Consider the following 21,067-nt stretch of genomic DNA (forward strand, 5'->3'; position numbering starts at 1 on the left):
TTAAAATAATTAAAGTAAAGGGTTTATTTTACCCTGAAACGGGATATCTTTGTATCTTTTTTTCTTTTTTTATTTCTAACTCATATTTATGAGATAATAAAATATGGCAAAAGCTATACCAAAAATTGGTTCACGTAAGAAAGTGCGTATTGGTTTACGTAGGAATGCACGTTTTAGTTTACGGAAGAGTGCACGTAGAATAACAAAAGGGGTTATTCATGTTCAAGCTAGTTTCAACAATACCATTATAACTGTTACAGACCCACAAGGTCGGGTGGTTTTTTGGTCCTCGGCCGGTACTTGTGGATTCAAAAGCTCAAGAAAAGCATCACCCTATGCTGGTCAAAGAACAGCAGTAGATGCTATTCGTACAGTAGGTTTGCAACGAGCAGAAGTTATGGTAAAGGGCGCTGGTAGTGGAAGAGATGCCGCATTACGAGCCATTGCTAAAAGTGGTGTGCGATTAAGTTGTATACGCGATGTAACACCTATGCCGCATAATGGATGTCGACCGCCTAAAAAAAGACGTCTGTAAAAGAATTAACCCGCTTTCAACTTTCATTTCAAGAGAAATAAACGATTCAATGATAAAATAATAATACTAGTCTATTATGGTTCGAGAGGAGGTAGCAGGATCCACTCAAACACTACAGTGGAAGTGTGTTGAATCAAGAGTAGATAGTAAGCGCCTTTATTATGGTCGTTTCATTCTGTCCCCGCTTAGAAAAGGTCAAGCGGACACCGTCGGTATTGCCTTGCGAAGAGCTTTACTTGGAGAAATAGAAGGAACATGTATCACACGTGCAAAATTTGGGAGCGTGCCGCACGAGTATTCTACAATAGCAGGTATTGAAGAATCCGTACAAGAAATTTTACTAAATTTGAAAGAAATTGTATTGAGAAGTAATCTCTATGGAGTTAGAGACGCATCCATTTGCGTCAAAGGTCCTAGATACATAACTGCTCAAGATATCATCTTACCGCCTTCCGTAGAAATCGTTGATACGGCACAACCTATAGCTAACTTGACAGAGCCCATTGATTTCTGTATTGATTTACAGATCAAGAGAGATCGTGGATATCAGACAGAACTCAGAAAGAACTATCAAGATGGAAGTTATCCTATAGATGCTGTATCCATGCCTGTTCGAAATGTGAATTATAGTATTTTTTCTTGTGGGAATGGAAATGAAAAACACGAGATACTTTTTCTAGAAATATGGACTAATGGAAGTTTAACCCCTAAGGAAGCACTTTATGAGGCTTCTCGTAATTTGATTGATTTATTTCTTCCTTTTCTACACGCGGAGGAAGAGGGCGCTAGTTTCGAAGAAAATAAAAAACAGGTTTACTCCACCCCTTTTTACTTTTCAAAAAAGATTAACTAATCTAAAGAAAAACAAAAAAGGAATTCCATTGAATTCTATTTTTATTGATCAATTAGAATTGACTTCTAGAACGTATAATTGTCTAAAAAGGGCCAATATACATACACTATTGGACCTTTTGAGTAAGACTGAAGAAGATCTTCTGAGAATTGACAGTTTTCGTATGGAAGATAGAAAACATATATGGGACACTCTAGAGAAGCATCTCCCAATTGATTTACTTAAGAATAAACTCTCGTTTTAAATCCATTGCAATTTTTTTTCTTCTTCTTTTTCGAGTTAGAATAAAAAGAAAACAATTTAGCATCTTTGGTACAATCTATATTTTCGCGAAAATGGATCATAATAAAATGGATTTTAGGGTATCTAGGGAAGATTCACTTGGAAGTAACTATTTCCTAGGATACCTATGGTACTTCACGGTTGAATGAATCAAAAAATATCTAAAAAAGACCTAAAGTTAATGATTTTATCAATGGGTAATGTTGCTCCAATACCTAACCAAAGAGCTACTACAGTACCGATTAAAAAAACGGTCGTAGCTACTGGGCGGCGAAATGGATTTTGGAATTTATTGACATTCTCTAGAAAAGGTACTGTCAATAAGCCTGTTGGCACAGAAACCATTAAAAGAACGCCCAATAACTTATTGGGTACCGTACGGAGTATTTGAAACACGGGAAAGAAGTACCACTCGGGTATATTTCCAGAGGAGTTGCAAACGGATCTGCCGGTTCACCAATCATTGATGGCTCGAGAACCGCTAAACCTACATTACATGCAATAGTACCTAGAATTACTACTGGAAAAATATATAAAAGATCGTTGGGCCATGCGGGTTCCCCGTAATAATTATGGTCCCATCCCTTTAGCTAATTTAGCTCTTAATACAGGATCATTTAAGTCTGGTTTCTTTGTTATTGGGATAGGTGAACTCTTTAGGATCCATCCCCCAAAGGAACCGGACATGAGAATTTATCATCATCCGGCTCGAGCAAGAGTGAAAGAAATAAGACCGCGGAAGATCCTTAATAGAATTAAGGTTTATAATGACTCAATGACTCTAGGCAAGAAAAGCTTTATCAGATTCTCTTTTCCGAAGTTGCACCTACAACTACTCATTGAAAATAATCCTATTCTTATGGGTAAATGCTCAATATCCAAGTGGGCTTACAAATTTGATCATGATCAATTGCTTTGTGGATTGTCTCATGTCTCTTGATTAGTTGGTATTTATCCCCTCAATATCGCAAGTTTCTTACCTCCAAACAAAATATTTACTTGTTACTAATAAAAAATCAAAAAGTTTAGCCTACATTCTTCCTTAGATCCCTTCTTTTACTCCGATAGTATTGCGGATCACAATCGATGCAAAGAAAATGAATGCATTTCCATACTATAATAAAAAGGTAAGTGTAATAAATAGAGAACTGGATCATGTCACATGACTTATTCCATTTCTACTCTATGGGATCTTACGGAGCCTGTTCATGGATGACATGGTTGCGGTATGATCATAGAAGATATTCTCCTCAAGTGAACCAGCCTATCCTTCCTAGGTAGGGGACTTACATGTTGATTGGATGCGGAGACACCTTTGGTTGTGAATTCTAATGTGGCAGATCCAATTCTTTATCTGCATGGCCAAATCAATAATTCAAGTCACACACTCCCATAATCCGCCTTTTTTCTTTCGTAAAATTAACTTCAACTATTTGTATTGTATAAAAATACTTTGGAGTTGAAGAGAAGTATCCAAATGACATGTGTTATTTTACAATAACCCATGCTTGTAGCAATGAAATACCAAAACCTACCCGATATGATATATGATAATTATAATTCTCTATGATATGCCTTCCCTATAAAGGACCCGAAATACCTTGCTTACGTATCATTGGAAAGTGCATTAACATAAATACGGCAGTAAGCAGAGGCAGTACAAAGGTATGTAAACTATAAAAACGAGTCAAAGTGGATTGGCCCACACTAGCACTTCCGCGTAATAACTCCACTAAAGGCGATCCTATTACCGGAATGGCGTCAGGTACACCTGTCACAATTTTGACTGCCCAATAGCCAATTTGATCCCAAGGCAAAGAATAACCAGTTACACCAAATGATGCAGTCAAAACAGCCAAAACCACACCTGTGACCCAAGTTAATTCACGGGGTTTTTTAAATCCCCCTGTGAGATACACACGAAATACATGCAGGATCATCATTAAAACCATCATACTTGCTGACCATCGATGAACTGATCGGATTAACCAACCAAAGTTGGCCTCGGTCATTATGTATTGAACCGAGGAAAAAGCCTCTGTAACGGTTGGTCGGTAGTAAAAAGTCATAGCAAAACCGGTAGCGACTTGTACTAGAAAACAAGTAAGTGTAATTCCCCCTAAACAATAAAATATGTTGACATGGGGAGGAACATATTTACTAGTTATATCATCTGCAATTGCCTGAATCTCAAGACGTTCCTCAAACCAATCATATACTTTATTGAGATAGGTAACTAACCCGAGTCCCCCTCTAAGAGCCGTATATGAAAATTTCATCTCGTACGGCTCAAGCAGAAACACAAAAATTTTCAACGAATATTAGAAAAAAGGTTCAAAACTTCATCAGCCACTGAATTGGGTCGATTTGCCTTGAAGATATCAAATAAGAAAAATCCGGAATATCTTCTTTGTGATGATAATGCCAAAAAATCTCAAGTTGGCGCGTCTTTCTTTCTTCCTTTCCCTTATGTTGGTCATTAGAGGCTTCTTGACTTTTCTCTTCCCTATAAAGGATTTGTTTTTTTATGCGTAATATAGAAATTATCTTGTTGAGATCCTATGAATCAGTTCAATTAAAACCTTAGATTCATACTAGAGCCACGATGATTTAGTCTCAAGCTAAACAAAAGGCAAGGGTTCTTCGAATAAGAACCGCTTGATAATCATTTATTGAATCAGTGTAATGACTCGACAAAATCGAGAGAAAAAAAGTTGTCTTTTGGGCAAACAAAATTGGAAGGAAGAAAATTTCTTTTTTATTTTTATTTAAGAACTACTTGAATTTTTCAGTCTGGTTGCGAGGTCTTAATAGTGAGTATGAATCATAGTTCCATTTTTTTTTGATCCACTCTATCTATTTCGTGTTCCAGATACTAGAATAAATAATATCTGACGAATTAGAATCATCTTGATAGAGATAACAGGCCCTTTCTATGTATTATCAATAGGATCAATTCTAACAAGTCACACACTCATATTCCAGAGATACCGAAACAAAAAAATTCCGCGGTCGAACTACCATAATATCTAGAAATGTAGATCTTAAACTAGAAAGGCTTTTTTGGATGGAAAAACTCTGACTTCCTAGTTTTAGTTAGTAGAAACCTAATTGGTTAAAATTCCGTCCAGTAAAACGGAAGAATTATAAATTTCTAAAATGATAGATAGGAATATAGCGAATAAAGCCATTGCGATCCCCATAAAAGGAGTAGTCCCCCAACCCGGGGCGACTTTCCCATATTCCGAATTCAAGGGTTTCAGTAAACTACCTGCACCAGTTCGTTTTGGCCTAGGTTTAGAACTATCTTCAACGGTTTGTGTAGCCATAAATTCTATTTAATCATTGGTGTTGACTTTGTATACTATTCCGTTGTAGTTGTAAATACACGATCTTTTCGTAGATCCATTGTAATCTTGAAATTCTATAAAAATGGAAACAGCAACTTTAGTCGCCATCTCCATATCTGGTTTACTTGTAAGCTTTACTGGGTATGCCTTATATACCGCGTTTGGGCAACCCTCTCAACAATTAAGAGATCCATTCGAAGAACACGGAGACTAATTTAAGTAAGAAGTCTCCCAGATAGGGGGACTTCTTACTTAAATGAAATTATTTTATTCTTTTAGTTGGAGTTGGTGGAACCTTAGGTGGTTCTCGGAAGAAGATAGCGAAAAAAATTATCCCTAAAGTCGAAACTAAAAGGAACGTATAAACCAATGCTTCCATAGATTCGATCCTGGTTTATTTACAATTATAACTTCCACACCTATTCATTTGTCATTTGGGAGAATTTCCCATATAAAGAAAGAAAAAGAGTCAAAGAAAGGATGGGAGATGTTTCCCATGTCAAATCAAAAAAGAGAGGTGAAAGATACTATAACAATGTGTATCAGACTGCCTGTTTCCTTGTAGTTGGATCTCCCACTTTTTGGAATGTTCCAAATTCCACTTGAGCATCCAAATCTGGATCAATACCAGCAAAAACATCTCGGAACAATGTTCTAGCGCCATGCCAAATGTGTCCGAAAAAGAAGAGCAAAGCAAAGGTAGCATGACCAAAAGTGAACCAACCCCTTGGACTGCTGCGAAAAACACCATCAGATTTCAAAGTAGCCCGGTCTAATTCAAAAATTTCCCCTAATTGAGAACGCCTCGCATATTTTTTTACAGTAGCAGGATCAGAATAACTTACTCCATTAAGTTCGCCACCATAGAACTCCACCGTTACACCTACTTGTTCAACACTATATTTGGATTCTGCTCTTCTAAAAGGAACGTCTGCTCTAACAATTCCCTCCTCATCTACCAAAACAACCGGAAATGTTTCAAAAAAAGTAGGCATACGGCGTACAAAAAGCTCACGTCCTTCTTTATCTCTAAAGACGGGATGTCCTAACCATCCAACAGCTATTCCATCCCCATTGTCCATTGAGCCTGCTCTGAATAATCCCCCTTTTGCCGGATTATTACCAATATAATCATAAAAGGCTAATTTTTCGGGAATTTTAGACCAAGCTTCTGATAAACTAAGATTTTCGGCTAAACCATTGCTAACTCTTCGATATATTTCTTGCTGAAAGTATCCCTGATCCCACTGATAACGAGTAGGCCCAAATAATTCGATTGGGGTCGTTGCTGACCCATACCACATAGTTCCAGCAACTACGAAAGCTGCAAAAAAAACAGCAGCGATACTACTGGAAAGTACAGTTTCAATATTGCCCATACGTAATCCTTTATATAGACGTTGAGGCGGACGGACACTAAGATGGAATAAGCCCGCTAATATACCCAATGTACCCGCAGCAATATGATGAGAAGCTATTCCCCCCGGAACAAAAGGATCAAAACCTTCTGCACCCCACGCTGGATTTACAGCTTGTACTTTTCCAGTTAGTCCATAAGGATCGGATACCCATATCCCAGGACCATACAAACCCGTTACATGAAATGCCCCAAAGCCAAAGCAAGCCACCCCTGCAAGAAATAAATGAATTCCAAAGATCTTGGGCAAATCCAAAGAGGGTTTTCCCGTCCGCTCATCAGAGAATATTTCTAGGTCCCAATATACCCAATGCCAGATCGCTGCCAAGAAACACAAGCCAGAAAACACAATATGCGTACCTGCCACACCTTCATAACTCCAAATACCCGGATTTGTTACAGTTCCTCCTGAAATACTCCAACCACCCCACGAATCCGTTATTCCTAAACGAGTCATGAAGGGAATTACGAACATACCTTGTCTCCACATTGGATCCAGAACAGGATCAGAGGGATCAAAAACTGCTAATTCGTATAAAGCCATTGAGCCAGCCCAACCAGAAACTAGAGCTGTGTGCATTATATGCACCGCAAGCAATCGACCCGGATCATTCAATACGACAGTATGAACACGATACCAAGGCAAACCCATGGAAATACCCCTTTAGCAAAGAAAAATAGACACGATGTCGCTTTATTTTATCGCATTGAAAAAGACTATCCATATCCTATGTACCTAACCCTTCTAGGGGATTCTGTGTCAGAAAGCGCGAATATTTATTTCATTCCATTAAAAATAAGAAGCCAATTCTGTTCATAAGAAGAAAGAGAAGCAGATCTATTCTATACTCGATAAGTGCCAATATGCAATGGGTAACTTGGCCAATTTGGAAAAAACGAAGAATAGATCGCTACCCCTCTTTGTTTAGCATTCGAATCACCCATTCCTTTTTCTTTATTCAATCTGTCTTACATTCCTTATATGTATAACCTTTCAATCTACGTATTAATAGAATCTATAGTATTCATATAGAATAAGAATAAAAATTAAGACAATAAACTGCGGATTCTTTCTTTCTGTTCCATTCTTACGTTTCCATATTAAAGTGTGGTTTTCTTACTTAAATTTAATAATATTAATCTAATATGCCCATTGGTGTTCCAAAAGTACCTTACCGGATTCCTGGAGATGAAGAAGCGACTTGGGTTGACTTATACAATGTTATGTATCGAGAAAGGACACTTTTTTTAGGTCAAGAGATTCGTTGCGAGATCACGAATCATATTACAGGTCTCATGGTATATCTGAGTATAGAAGATGGAATTAGTGATATTTTTTTGTTTATAAACTCCCCAGGCGGGTGGCTAATCTCAGGAATGGCTATTTTTGATACGATGCAAACGGTGACACCAGATATATATACAATATGCCTCGGAATAGCCGCCTCCATGGCGTCCTTCATTCTGCTTGGAGGAGAACCCACCAAGCGTATAGCATTCCCTCACGCGAGGATTATGCTTCACCAACCTGCTAGTGCTTATTATCGGGCAAGGACACCAGAATTTTTACTAGAAGTAGAAGAGTTACACAAAGTTCGCGAAATGATCACAAGGGTTTATGCAGTAAGAACAGGCAAGCCTTTTTGGGTTGTATCCGAAGACATGGAAAGGGATGTTTTTATGTCAGCAGACGAAGCCAAAGCTTATGGACTTGTCGATATTGTAGGGGATGAAATGATTGACAAGCACTGCGATACTGATCCAGTGTGGTTTCCAGAAATGTTTAAGGATTGGTAGTGTCCGGATTTCTTGTAAAGTTATTTCACAGCTAAATTCGTGTTTTCCTCGATTTAATAGAAAATAGAAAGACTTCATGATGAGCAATCATCAGGTTAAGATGGATCTAAACCAATCCATTTTTTTCTATATACATACAACATGCCGACGGTTAAACAACTTATTAGAAACGCAAGACAGCCAATACGAAATGCTCGAAAAACGGCCGCGCTTAAAGGATGCCCTCAGCGTCGAGGAACATGTGCTAGGGTGTATGTGCGACTCGTTCAGATCATGACTTCAAACAAATATAAAAAAAATTGAAGTATCCATGATTAGTACCAATGAATAGGATATAGCTTCTCTATCCTAGATTTCTATGGTATATGGAATTTATGGTTTCCTTTGGTGCAAATCCAATTATCTAAATTGGAAATAAGAAGCAATTCTCCCATTGGTAGCAAATGGTTATCCATTAAGCGGAGGAAATAGTAATAAAAAGAAAAAGGCTTATGCTCCTTTATCTTAAAAGAACGGACTAACAGGGTCAGCTACTTAGCCAACTTTCATAATTAAATACCGTCACTGTATGGATAACTCTTATTGTGAAAAGAGCTATTTACTCTATAATGGATAGGTAGAGCCAAAGAATGTGGACTATACAAGTTCGCAATACCTTTTGATGAAAGAAAGGGCTCCGGTGTATAGAGAGGGCCTCACCGTTTAAAAGGGAACCATAGAAACGATGGAACCCACTATTTTTTTTAGTATTATTAGAATGAATTTGTTATTTCGTATAGAAATAACTGAACGGAGTGGAATAAAAAATCGTGGTTGGGAAGGTTACTATAGCAAAAGCCATTGGAATTAATATTTTATATATCGGAATAATTAGTTTTGTTATTAATGAGAAAAAGGGTGGCTAAAAGAAGAGAAATCATTAGTTATTCATTAAGGTTAATTTGATTCAATGACCAGAGTTCCGCGAGGATATATAGCCCGGAGACGACGAACAAAAATGCGTTCATTTGCCTCAAACTTTAGAGGGGCTCATTTAAGACTTAATCGAATGATTACCCAACAGGTAAAAAGAGCTTTTGTTTCCTCTCATCGAGATAGAGGTAGGCAAAAGAGGGATTTTCGTCGTTTGTGGATCACTCGGATAAACGCAGCAACGCGGGTATATAAAGTATTCGATAGTTATAGTAAATTAATACACAACCTGTACAAGAAGAAATTGATTCTTAATCGTAAAATGCTTGCACAAGTAGCTGTATCAAATCCAAATAATCTTTACACGATTTCCAATAAAATAAAGATCATCAATTAAAGGTATAAATAAAGTAATATACTGGAATAATAAAAGATGAATTCCCGGAGTTCCCTCTCCGGGAAGATACAATAAATTAAGATTAAGTGGTAGGAATCAACGAGCTGGATTACTTTCTTTATAATATATATAGGTCTGGCCCTTTCGAATTCGAATAAAACATCAACAATCGGAACTTAAGTTCCGGTTGTTGTTTCTTAAATTTTGGTTGTTGTTTCTTAAGTTTCGATTGGAATTGTACTTTTGCGTTAATTGAGGAATATGTCTATTTTTTCTGGGTCTAGAACCTGTAATTATTGAAATTGACTGGGCTTGAAATTGCTTTTCGTTCTCATAGTTACGAAACGGTAAGAAAGATAAAATACGAGCCTGTTTTATAGCAAGAGTAATTAATCGTTGTTGTTTCAAGGTTAATCTATTTATTCGTCTCGATAATATTTTTCCTTGTTCACTAATAAATCTATTAATTAAACTCATGTTTCTATAATCAATTCGATCTCCCGGGCCAATCCGGGGACGCCTACGAAAAGGTTGTTTAGATTTACGAAAAGGTTGCTTGAATTTACGAAAAGTTTGCTTGGATTTACGAAAGGGTTGCTTGGATTTATTAAAAGTTTGCTTGGATTTACTAAAGGGTTGCTTAGATTTAAGAAAAGGTTGTTTAGATGTATACATGATTTATTCCTTATTTAAAATTTGAAAATTTGAAAATTCACTTCTTTATTTTATTAATTTAGGATCCAGAAGAAGTAGTTTTTCTTTGATCCATATCTTATTTGATTCATATTATAGTATATGAATACCCTCTATACATATGAAATAATATCTACCGGAAATCAGATGAGTTGATTTGTATTTTGTATTCTATACTATGTTTTCTTTATATATTAAATATGAAGTTCTTACTCTTTCTGTTGTTTGGAAAGATCGAACACACGATGTTCCTATTTCTTTATTTCGTGATGAGTCGTATGCTTGCGACAATAACGACAAAATTTTTTGAATTCTAATTGTCCGGGTGTATTGTGGCGATTCTTTTGAGTACTATATCTAGAAATCCCCGTCGATTCCTCATTGGCACCTTTTCGAACACAACTGATGCATTCCAAAATAACTCTGATTCTAACATCTTTTCCCTTGGCCATGAACCTCCTTTTCTTTTTGGATTGACTTAACTTAATTCTTCTACTTATTCTTTTATTCTTCTATTTTGAATCCGAAGAAGAAGAATAAAATTCATTAGAATAATTTTTTTTTATTCTTAAATTAAGTAATAAAAAATAGAGAAATAATTAAAGAATACAATCCTTGTCGAATTAGCAAAGATTTTGGTTCGAAATCCTTTCATTTAATTAGCCAGCCCCACCTTTTCTATGCTCTGATTTCTGAGGCCTTATTTAGCTTGGGTACCCCTTTAAATTGAATTTCTATTTTCAAAAATGGGGTTTACAAAATTTTTAATGACTCTGAGGTTCAACCCAATCCATCTTTTCTTTCTTTTTCCTTCCGATACTAAAAAAAGATTGAAAAGGATCAAATTTTGTCATATCACGAAGAAATCTATCCCTCCCATAGCAATAACTAGAATTAAAAAAAAGGGAATGACAAAGCATCTGGGAATAAACGATTAATTTCTATCAATAAACCTGCTAAAGCACCAAACCATAGAGTACTTAGCACGGGTGCTACAGAGAGATATGTTTTTATATCCCGCATTGAAAATCCTCCTTCCTTGTTGGAATACATATATGATCATAAACTCTTGCCCAAGATTGTTATGCTATATATAAAATGAACCATATCGACGAAATTTTCCTATCCCTAAAAAAGAAAAAGATGACCCCTTCTTCCTATATATTAGCAAGGAAAAGTAATCCTTCTTTTATAGGCGAAATTATATTGGATTTTATATGTATATAATTCCTTAATTATATGAGACCAAAAAGAAGAAATGACACGAGGGTTCTATATATAGATAGAGAAAGAAAGAAGAAGAAAATAGAAAGAAGAAGAAAATTATGATGTGGAAAAGAAGACAGGAATTGTGTACAATGGCATTGTACAACAATTTAATTTGGAAAAGGGATGTAGCGCAGCTTGGTAGCGCGTTTGTTTTGGGTACAAAATGTCACAGGTTCAAATCCTGTCATCCCTACCTATTACTTCTTTCTTCTTTATAGGCAGTAGCGACGAGATCAATTAAAGTAAAGTGGGTATAACTTGAATTTGTGGAGACTATACGTACGTGAGATACATTAGGAATAGAAAAAGATTTTCTTTTTGAATGAATGAAAGCGCTCTTAGTTCAGTTCGGTAGAACGCGGGTCTCCAAAACCCGATGTCGTAGGTTCAAATCCTACAGAGCGTGATTCCATCTATTTTATGTCGAAGCAGAGTAAAATAACTTAACAAAATTGAATTGTAACTCCAATTTCAATTTGACCTCCTCTCTGGTCTGGAGGAGGTCAATCAAAAAAAAATGACTCAATCAAAGATCCAACTGATCCCCACGCCTGTATTGCAAATACGCAGTCACGAATAATCCCGCTAAAGTAATAGGAATTAGGCCTAAGACGATTCCAAATAGAAAAACTTCAATCATTTCGATTTGTTCGAGGGGATAAAAAAAGAGGTACGATCTATCCCTAAATAGTACTCTAAATTATCCACGAATCTCAATGACCAAGAAAAGAATTCCTAATTAGTCTGGAAAAGAGTCGTAGAATGCCAGGAATCCCAAAGAAAGATTTTTCTTTTCTGAATTATAATTATTCAGTCAATTCAAATAAGGCGTATCTTGTTCAAGCCAATAAATAGAGCTGGGGTTATAGTTAAAGCAGCCAGTAGAAAACCAAAATAACTAGTTAAAGTAAGCATGAAAGAGTTAAATTCCATTTATTTTTTTTGTACTACACTACATATGTTGGTAAAGCATTTACCTAAGTTATGGAAAATTCAGAATTCATCAGTTATTTTAGATAATACTAAAAAACAAGGTAGAGTAAGATACAGAAGTGTAAAAGAAAGTGGATTCATCAGATGATACATGAGTCCCTAATTCCGAATCAAGAGATTTGTTGTGGAATTTGTCAATTGAGTAAAGTAATAATATTAAGAACTAGATCATCTAACCCCATTGAATTTCATTTTTTCATTCAATTTTCAGGGAAATTTTTGAATAAGAGATAAATAAACAATTGAATTTGAAAAAAAAACTTCTTTCTATTTTGGATAATTTCTTTTTCAATAGGACCCTCGTTTTGGAGTGAACGATCGAATATTCCCCTATTCCTTCTTATTTTAACTGATTGTATTCCATATGGAATAAGAGGAGAACAAAAGCATTCCACGACCTGCCAAGGGGCTGTTAAAAAAAAAAAGAAAGCTCTTCCTTGAATTTACTTTATTTTTATTCCTTTTTCGAACTCCAACCAAAGTAGATTCGAAGACGAGTCACTTCAATTATCCTTTTAAGTTCTATTCTATCTTCTGTCTTTCCCTATTTCATCTCGTAAAGTTCCGCGCTCGCAGTTTGGTCAAGAAAGTTAGACCTAATCCAACAAACAATACAAGGATGAATTACGAATTATGAAAGGATAGATTTCACATATACTTGTCCTTGTATTGTGTCAGTATGAGAATATCCTTCCTAAATTATTTATCCAAACCTATTGATCATTAACTTAGATTTTCCCAAGATTTTGGCTGCTATTCCGAATTACTCTATATATTCCGAAGCCAATGAAAAGTAAGTAGAACCTACAAAAATGGGGTTTTCTATTGATGCCTTGAATAACATATAGCTTACCTATAGACAAAAAAAATAAAAAAGTAATTATGTTTCGGAACCAGGCAAAACCAGATTGCTGTGCCATAGGAAGGATAGCTATACTAATTCGGTATACTCAAAATACACCTTTGGTACAAAATTGACAATCTCACAAGGATGAAATATCAGTAATTTTCTATTTACTGGTCGATCCCATCTTTTACGGAATCAATTCCTTTTTTGAATGTACAAAAATTTTGGGAGTTCAGCATGTCTGGAAGCACGGGAGAACGTTCTTTTGCTGATATTATTACCAGTATTCGATACTGGGTTATTCATAGCATTACTATACCTTCCCTATTCATTGCGGGTTGGTTATTTGTCAGTACGGGTTTAGCTTATGACGTGTTTGGAAGTCCTAGGCCAAACGAGTATTTCACGGAAAGCCGACAAGGAATTCCGTTAATAACCGACCGTTTTGATTCTTTAGAACAACTCGATGAATTTAGTAGATCCTTTTAGGAGGCCCTCAATGACCATAGATCGAACCTATCCTATTTTTACAGTGCGATGGCTGGCTATTCACGGACTAGCTGTACCTACTGTTTTTTTCTTGGGATCAATATCAGCAATGCAGTTCATCCAACGATAAAACAAATTCCAACTATAGAACTATGACACAATCAAACCCGAATGAACAAAATGTTGAATTGAATCGTACCAGTCTATACTGGGGTTTATTACTCATTTTTGTACTTGCTGTTTTATTTTCCAATTACTTCTTCAATTGAGAGAAAGAAAGAGACTAATAAGAATTCTCTTATCCCATTTGGAAGGATACCATCCTTATAACTACCCATGACTGTTTTTGTCTCTAGCATGACCAATTGATAAAATGTGGAGGAAAGTAGGGGAAATGGCCGATACTACTGGAAGAATTCCTCTTTGGCTGATAGGTACTGTAGCTGGTATTGCTGTGATTGGTTTAGTAGGTGTTTTCTTTTATGGTTCATATTCTGGATTGGGTTCATCTCTATAGTAATCGGAGGGACCAGATTGTAAACATGAAAAAGTAGGAGCTTAGCGGGTCCTTACCCCCCTTTATCTGATTAGAGCGGAAAGGACCCGCGGAATTTTTACTCTTATAACGCGAATTGAATCTATTCGATTCACTCTTATGAAGCAACAAGAAAAAGAGATCACTCGAGGATCCAATATCTTATTCCACGAAGGAAGTATCCTGAAAATCCTTGATTTAGTTTCGAGTAATAAACTAATAAAACCTTAATCAAAACTATTCAACTAGCCTAAAAATAAAAAAAACCTTCAATGGAAGAGTTTACTTTTTTTTTGCAAAATTTCTGTAAATTTGAAGTTGAACTTAATTAAACAAGCCAAGCAATTTGCTCACAATCACAAGAAATTTTTCCCCCGCCATATTTTCTTCCCCTCTGTTTGTCCACTACCTCGGCTAAACCTAAGCAAAAGAAAAAGAGGTCCAAGAGACAGACCCGAATAAAGAAGAAATAGTAATCTTTGACGAATTAGGAAGAAAAAGGATTCTTATTTTGATACAAGAAGAATCGGCACAAGAAAAAGCCTTTTTCTTGTGCCGAATAGACGATTAAGAAGACCTGCAATCCCTCCGAAAAGGAAGAAATTTTAATTTTATTGTTCTCGCCTTTGCCTTGGATTCTCTTCTTTTGCATGGGATATAAATAAGGAATTCCAGACATCTCATAAACAAAAAGCAGTCTAAACAAAAAAAGGATTTCCAAAATAGATCATAGATAATTCTAGCAATTGCCAATAAATCGAGGCTTTTTACCAACTTGATGGTAAGAAATCCCGGGACCTAGAAATTCATTTCGTACAATTGAACCTTTTCAAACTGTTTCTTTTTGAGAACCAAAAAAACTTGTGCCAAAATAACGGATGCGAAGAAGAACAAAAGGCCTTGGACACGTAATGGATCCTGAAGCACGATTTCTGCGTCCCCCTGACCAAAACCTCCCACATTAGGATTGCTTGTTAATGGTTGATCAAGCTTGATGGATTCCCCCTCTGAAACAAGAAGTTCTGGTCCGGGAGGTATAATATCAATCACTTGGCGTCCATCTGATGCATCAACTATGGATATTTCATACCCCCCCTTTTCTTTACGTAGTATTTTTCTTACTATACCTGTTGACGTAGCATTATAGACTGTATTGTTACTCTTGCTACCATCAGGATAGATCTGTCCTCTTCCTCGGTTTCCCCCTACATATATGGGATATTTTAAGAAATGAGCATCTTTCTTCGTAGCAGGATCAGGGGAAAGAATGGGAAAGACAATTTCACTATATTTCTTACCGGGAACAGGGCCTATCACAAGAATGTTTTTTTTATCGGGACGATAACTCTGAAAAGCAAGATTTCCTATCTTTTCTTTTAACTCAGGGGAAATACGATCGGGCGGCGCTAATTCGAATCCCTCGGGCAAAATAAGAACAGCACCTACATTCAACCCTCCCTTTTTTCCATTAGCAAGAACTTGTTTCAATTGCATATCATAAGGAATTCGAAGAACTGCTTCAAATACAGTATCGGGAAGCACAGCTTGGGGAACTTCAATATCGACGGGCTTGCTAGCTAAATGGCAATTGGCACATACAATTCGTCCAGTTGCTTCTCGTGGGTTTTCATAACCCTGCTGCGCAAAAATGGGATATGCATTTGAAATAGATGTCCGAGTTATTACGTATATCATGATCGCTACAGAAATCGATCGAGTTATCTGTTCCTTTACCCAAGAAAAAGTATTTCTATTTTCCATGTCCAATCGCAGATCCCAGAATTTCTACAATAAATTAGATAGGTAGCTAAGCTAATCTAGTTCCCTATACACGAATCTGTTGTCATTCTACTGCAACAGTTGTACTGCAATGATGAATACCTTAAAGTAGGTATAAATAGAAAGAATTTTGCTAAAATGGAAAAGGGCTTTCTTTCTAAAAAAAGATGCTTGCTAATTTGATTAATATTAATATCGGGAGATCAAATGAATTTATGCTTCACTAATTGAATGATAAATGACTACAAGCGAAGGAGATAGACGATTTAAACAAAAAAAGACCCAAAATTTCAAACATGTATCTAGAATTACTGGAAAACTACAAACAAAAATAGTGAAAATAAGCTCGTTAGGAGCCCATCCAAAATCGTTGTAGACCCAACGAATTACTAGTTCCCAACCACGGGTGGAGTGAAATCCAACAAAAAAATCAGTAACTAAAAGAATAAAAAAAGCTTTTATTGAGTCATTTAAATTATAGAAGAATTCCTGAACCCAAGAATTCAAAATGACAAGTTCCTCTTTACCCAGAAAAAAAGAACCACTTAGAATAGCCAAACAGATTATATTTGTCGAGAAATGCAAAATGGTATGGAGATGATCCTCATTATTTATTTTGACCCATTGTATTATTTCCTTGTGTATTCCTGTAGGAGGTTTTTGTACATGTGTCTTTAGTTTCCCTTTTATCATCTCGTCCAAGAGAGAAAGTTCTTCTAATTCTATGAATCTTTCTAGAATCCTTTTCTCTTGAATATCAGTTAAGAGAGTTTCGGATTGCCTGGTATTCCACCAATTCTTAATCCAAAGTTCCAGACATTTGTTAAATGAGGAAGAGACCCCCCAAGGCAAAAGTACGATAAATACAAGATATAGTAAAGAAGGCAATGCTTTCTTTTTTTTCATTTTTGATCCGTAAATGGAGTTGTTAATGAATATGCTTCATTCGCTGACTCTATTCCATTCCCTGACTCTATATGATGATATTTCTATTTCATGATATTTCTATTTCTTTGAAGCAAAAACTATATAGGTTTGATACCCTGTATCTATTCTTCTTTTTTGTATATTAGTTAGTAGTGGAATTTCAGTGCATTGGGTTCTTTCTTAGATCTAGATGGAATGAAATAGTGAAATAGAATAAAAAAAAAGCCCTTTCGGATGAAAAAAGAAGAATAGTATGCGATATATCTCACTTGGATAAAAAAAAATTAAAAGCAAATTTCTCTTATCCTCGTTTGTTCCTTCCTTTAGATAAATACTTAAAAATCCCCTTACAATAACAAATCCAATTTAGAAGGGACTTCCTCCCCGTGTTGAGAAAACTTTTCTTCTTCCAATTCTTCTTTTCTTCATTCAACTCAGTTCAAAAAAGATACCTCAAAATACTTCAATTGGTACGCGCAAGAAATAGGCCAATTCGGCAGCTTTTTGTTCAATTTCTCGTGGAGTAAAAAATTGATCATCAGTACGAGTCAAGGGAATGATCCCCTGGCCCCGGATTTCCATATAAAGAATACGACGAGGATAAAGACCCTCTTTAACCTGAATTCTAATTGATTGGATATCCCGCATAAGGAATCGAAGGAAGACGCGACGTTTTATTCCAGGGAATCCCCAACGAAAAATGCACACTATTCCCTCTTTTCTATCGAATCGGTCATAACCACTACCTACATTCCACAAAATAGTACACCACAAGTAGGAGCTAATGAATAGGCCTGCGATTCCGTAGAAAGACATCACGACCCCCTGCGGAAAAAAAAGAATTTCTTGAGATGGAAGTATAGATATAATATTCTTACCAAGATAACTGGAAATCCCAACCGATAAGAATCCTAGTGAACCTAGAAAAAGAATACAGGCCCAGAAAAAATTACCCCTTTTTCGAGAACCTTTTAGAAGTTCTACCCATATGTGTTCTGATCGCCAATTCATATTAGATATACTAAATCCAGCAGCGGTCGATTGAAATTGAGAGAATAAGCTAAATAATTTTGACTTTACTTTTTTTGATTCTGAAATCGCCTTCAGCAACTAGTACTCCTGTGAAATAATAGGTTAGATACATTGACTTTCTATTCAAAAAATATTCGTTGATTCAATTAAAATAAATAAAATAAAACTCGCTATACCTGGCTCTGCATATTCATGCATTTATGCTCGTAGCCTATATCCGCATCCATAACCGTTTTTCATTTGTGTGTAGAAAGTGTGTGTAGAAAAAGCCACATACCCTACCATATTATATTACTTACACTAAAAAATACTAGACAATCTTATTTTTTTGCACATAAAGAAATAAAGAAGTCATTGCAATTGCCGGAAATACTAAGCCTACTAAAGGCACGAAAATAGAAGGTAAGTTTAAATCCGTCATGGAATAGGTGTCTCAATTCAAATTTACTATTTCTATCTAGTCGAAAAATATCTTAAGATTCTTATGATATAATTAAGTATATCTATTATAAGGAATATTGACTATTGTATTGTATTTTTTATTTTTAGTTTGAAAAATATTCTGTAAAAAAAATGAAAGGATAATAAGAAAATTCCAAAAAAGGAGAACTAATTAAAAAGATTTTATTTTGATTTTCCCATCCTCATGGCCTTTCTATCTTTCTAATCTAATTTGAAATTGGATTCAAAAGAAAGCGGTTAGAATTTACTTCCTGCATACATACTTCTCTAGAAGCGCATACAATTGATAATACTATATTTTATTATTTTATTATTTTATTTGTATTTCTTTATTGTATTATACCTTAATATATATATTCTAGATATATAGAATAGACGAATCTCGATTTGTCAAGTCTCATGATCATATCATGATCTATTTTTATTCGGCTCAATCTTTTTTTTTTCTAAAAAAGATTGAGCCGAGTTTAATTGCAATCAATTAGAAGAATAAAGAAGAATTACTGCATTTCATAACTGATTTTTTTCTCTTTTTATTTCGTTTCTTTTTTATTTATACCTTCTTTATCTTTAGTTTTATCTAGTTAATCAATAGTATCTACCGGCTCGAACTCGAATTTGATCGCCTTCCATACTTCACAAGCTGCGGCTAGTTCAGGACTCCATTTGCAAGCTGCTCGGATAATTTCATTACCTTCGCGAGCAAGATCGCGCCCTTCGTTACGAGCTTGTACACAGGCTTCTAAAGCCACTCGATTAGCTGCTGCACCAGGTGCATTTCCCCAAGGATGTCCTAAAGTTCCTCCACCAAATTGTAATACAGAATCGTCCCCAAAGATTTCGGTCAGAGCTGGCATATGCCAAACATGAATACCACCTGAAGCTACCGGTATAACACCTGGCATGGATACCCAGTCCTGAGTGAAAAAGATACCGCGAGCACGATCTTTTTCAATAAAATCATCGCGCAATAAATCAACAAAACCTAAAGTCATTTCGCGTTCCCCTTCTAACTTACCTACTACTGTACCGGAGTGGATATGATCTCCCCCAGACATACGCAATGCTTTAGCTAATACACGGAAATGCATACCATGATTTTTCTGTCTATCAATAACTGCATGCATTGCACGGTGAATGTGAAGAAGTAGGCCATTGTCGCGGCAATAATGAGCCAAAGTAGTATTTGCGGTGAATCCCCCAGTTAAGTAGTCATGCATTACAATAGGAACCCCTAATTCTCTTGCAAATACAGCTCTCTTAATCATTTCTTCACATGTACCCGCAGTCGCATTCAAGTAATGCCCCTTGATTTCACCGGTTTCGGCCTGTGATTTATAAATAGCTTCGGCACAAAAGACAAAACGGTCTCTCCAGCGCATAAATGGTTGTGAGTTTACGTTTTCATCATCTTTGGTAAAATCAAGTCCACCACGTAGACACTCATAACACGCTCTACCATAATTTTTTGCGGATAATCCCAATTTTGGTTTAATAGTACATCCCAATAAAGGACGACCATACTTGTTCAACTTATCTCTTTCAACTTGGATACCATGAGGCGGGCCTTGGAAAGTTTTTGAATAAGTAGGGGGAATTCGTAGATCCTCCAAACGTAGAGCACGTAGGGCTTTGAAACCAAATACGTTACCTACAATGGAAGTAAACATGTTAGTAACGGAACCCTCTTCAAATAGGTCTAATGGATAAGCTACATAACAGATCCATTGGTTGTCTTCCCCAGCAACAGGCTCGATGTGATAGCATCGTCCTTTGTAACGATCAAGACTGGTAAGTCCATCAGTCCAAACAGTTGTCCATGTACCAGTAGAAGATTCGGCAGCTACTGCAGCCCCTGCTTCTTCGGGCGGAACCCCAGGCTGAGGACTTACTCGGAATGCTGCCAAGATATCAGTATCCTTAGTTTCATACTCTGGGGTGTAGTAAGTCAATTTATAATCTTTAACACCAGCTTGAAATCCAACACCTGCTTTAGTTTCTGTTTGTGGTGACATAAGTCCCTCCCTATAACTCTTGAATTAAGAATTCTCACAATAACAGGGTCTACTCGATGTTAATTAGGCGTAAATGAAACTTTAGAAAAAATCTCGTAAAACAAAAAAAAAGGATATTCAATTAATATAATATCAACTCATTAAAGAAAATTGAGGGCATGCTTAGGTTAATGAATATGTTTCATTCATATATAATGCGTACACCCTGTGTATGTTCTATCCTATAGGAATTCCACTATAGGAATTCGATAGGAATTGAGTTGTTGTTATGGTAAGTTAACACGGTTCGTTATTAAACCATGGATTTGATTTACCAAATCCATAATTATTGTATACTCTTTGATAGATATAGCGCAACCCAAATTAATTCCTAATCCTTATTTTACAAGTTCTTAATAGTTCTCTTTTCTTATTTTGAATGCAAATACCTAACTAAATACTAATAAAATTCTTTGTTGACAGCAATCTATGCTTCACAGTAGT

The 21,067-nt window shown here is 36.0% G+C and overlaps 2 non-coding genes across 2 annotated transcripts; both read left to right on the forward strand.

The window, feature by feature from the left end:
• The first annotated feature begins 11,624 nt into the window (after positions 1-11,624).
• TRNAP-UGG (transfer RNA proline (anticodon UGG)) lies at positions 11,625-11,698 on the forward strand. Its single transcript has one exon. It is a non-coding gene; the product is annotated as a tRNA-Pro (tRNA).
• Positions 11,699-11,837: 139 nt separating this feature from the next.
• On the forward strand, positions 11,838-11,911 carry TRNAW-CCA (transfer RNA tryptophan (anticodon CCA)). The gene has a single exon. It is a non-coding gene; the product is annotated as a tRNA-Trp (tRNA).
• The last annotated feature ends 9,156 nt before the right edge of the window (positions 11,912-21,067 follow it).

Source organism: Aegilops tauschii, unplaced genomic scaffold, assembly GCF_002575655.3.
Source record: "Aegilops tauschii subsp. strangulata cultivar AL8/78 unplaced genomic scaffold, Aet v6.0 ptg000793l_obj, whole genome shotgun sequence".
NCBI classification, from domain to species: Eukaryota; Viridiplantae; Streptophyta; class Magnoliopsida; order Poales; family Poaceae; genus Aegilops; species Aegilops tauschii.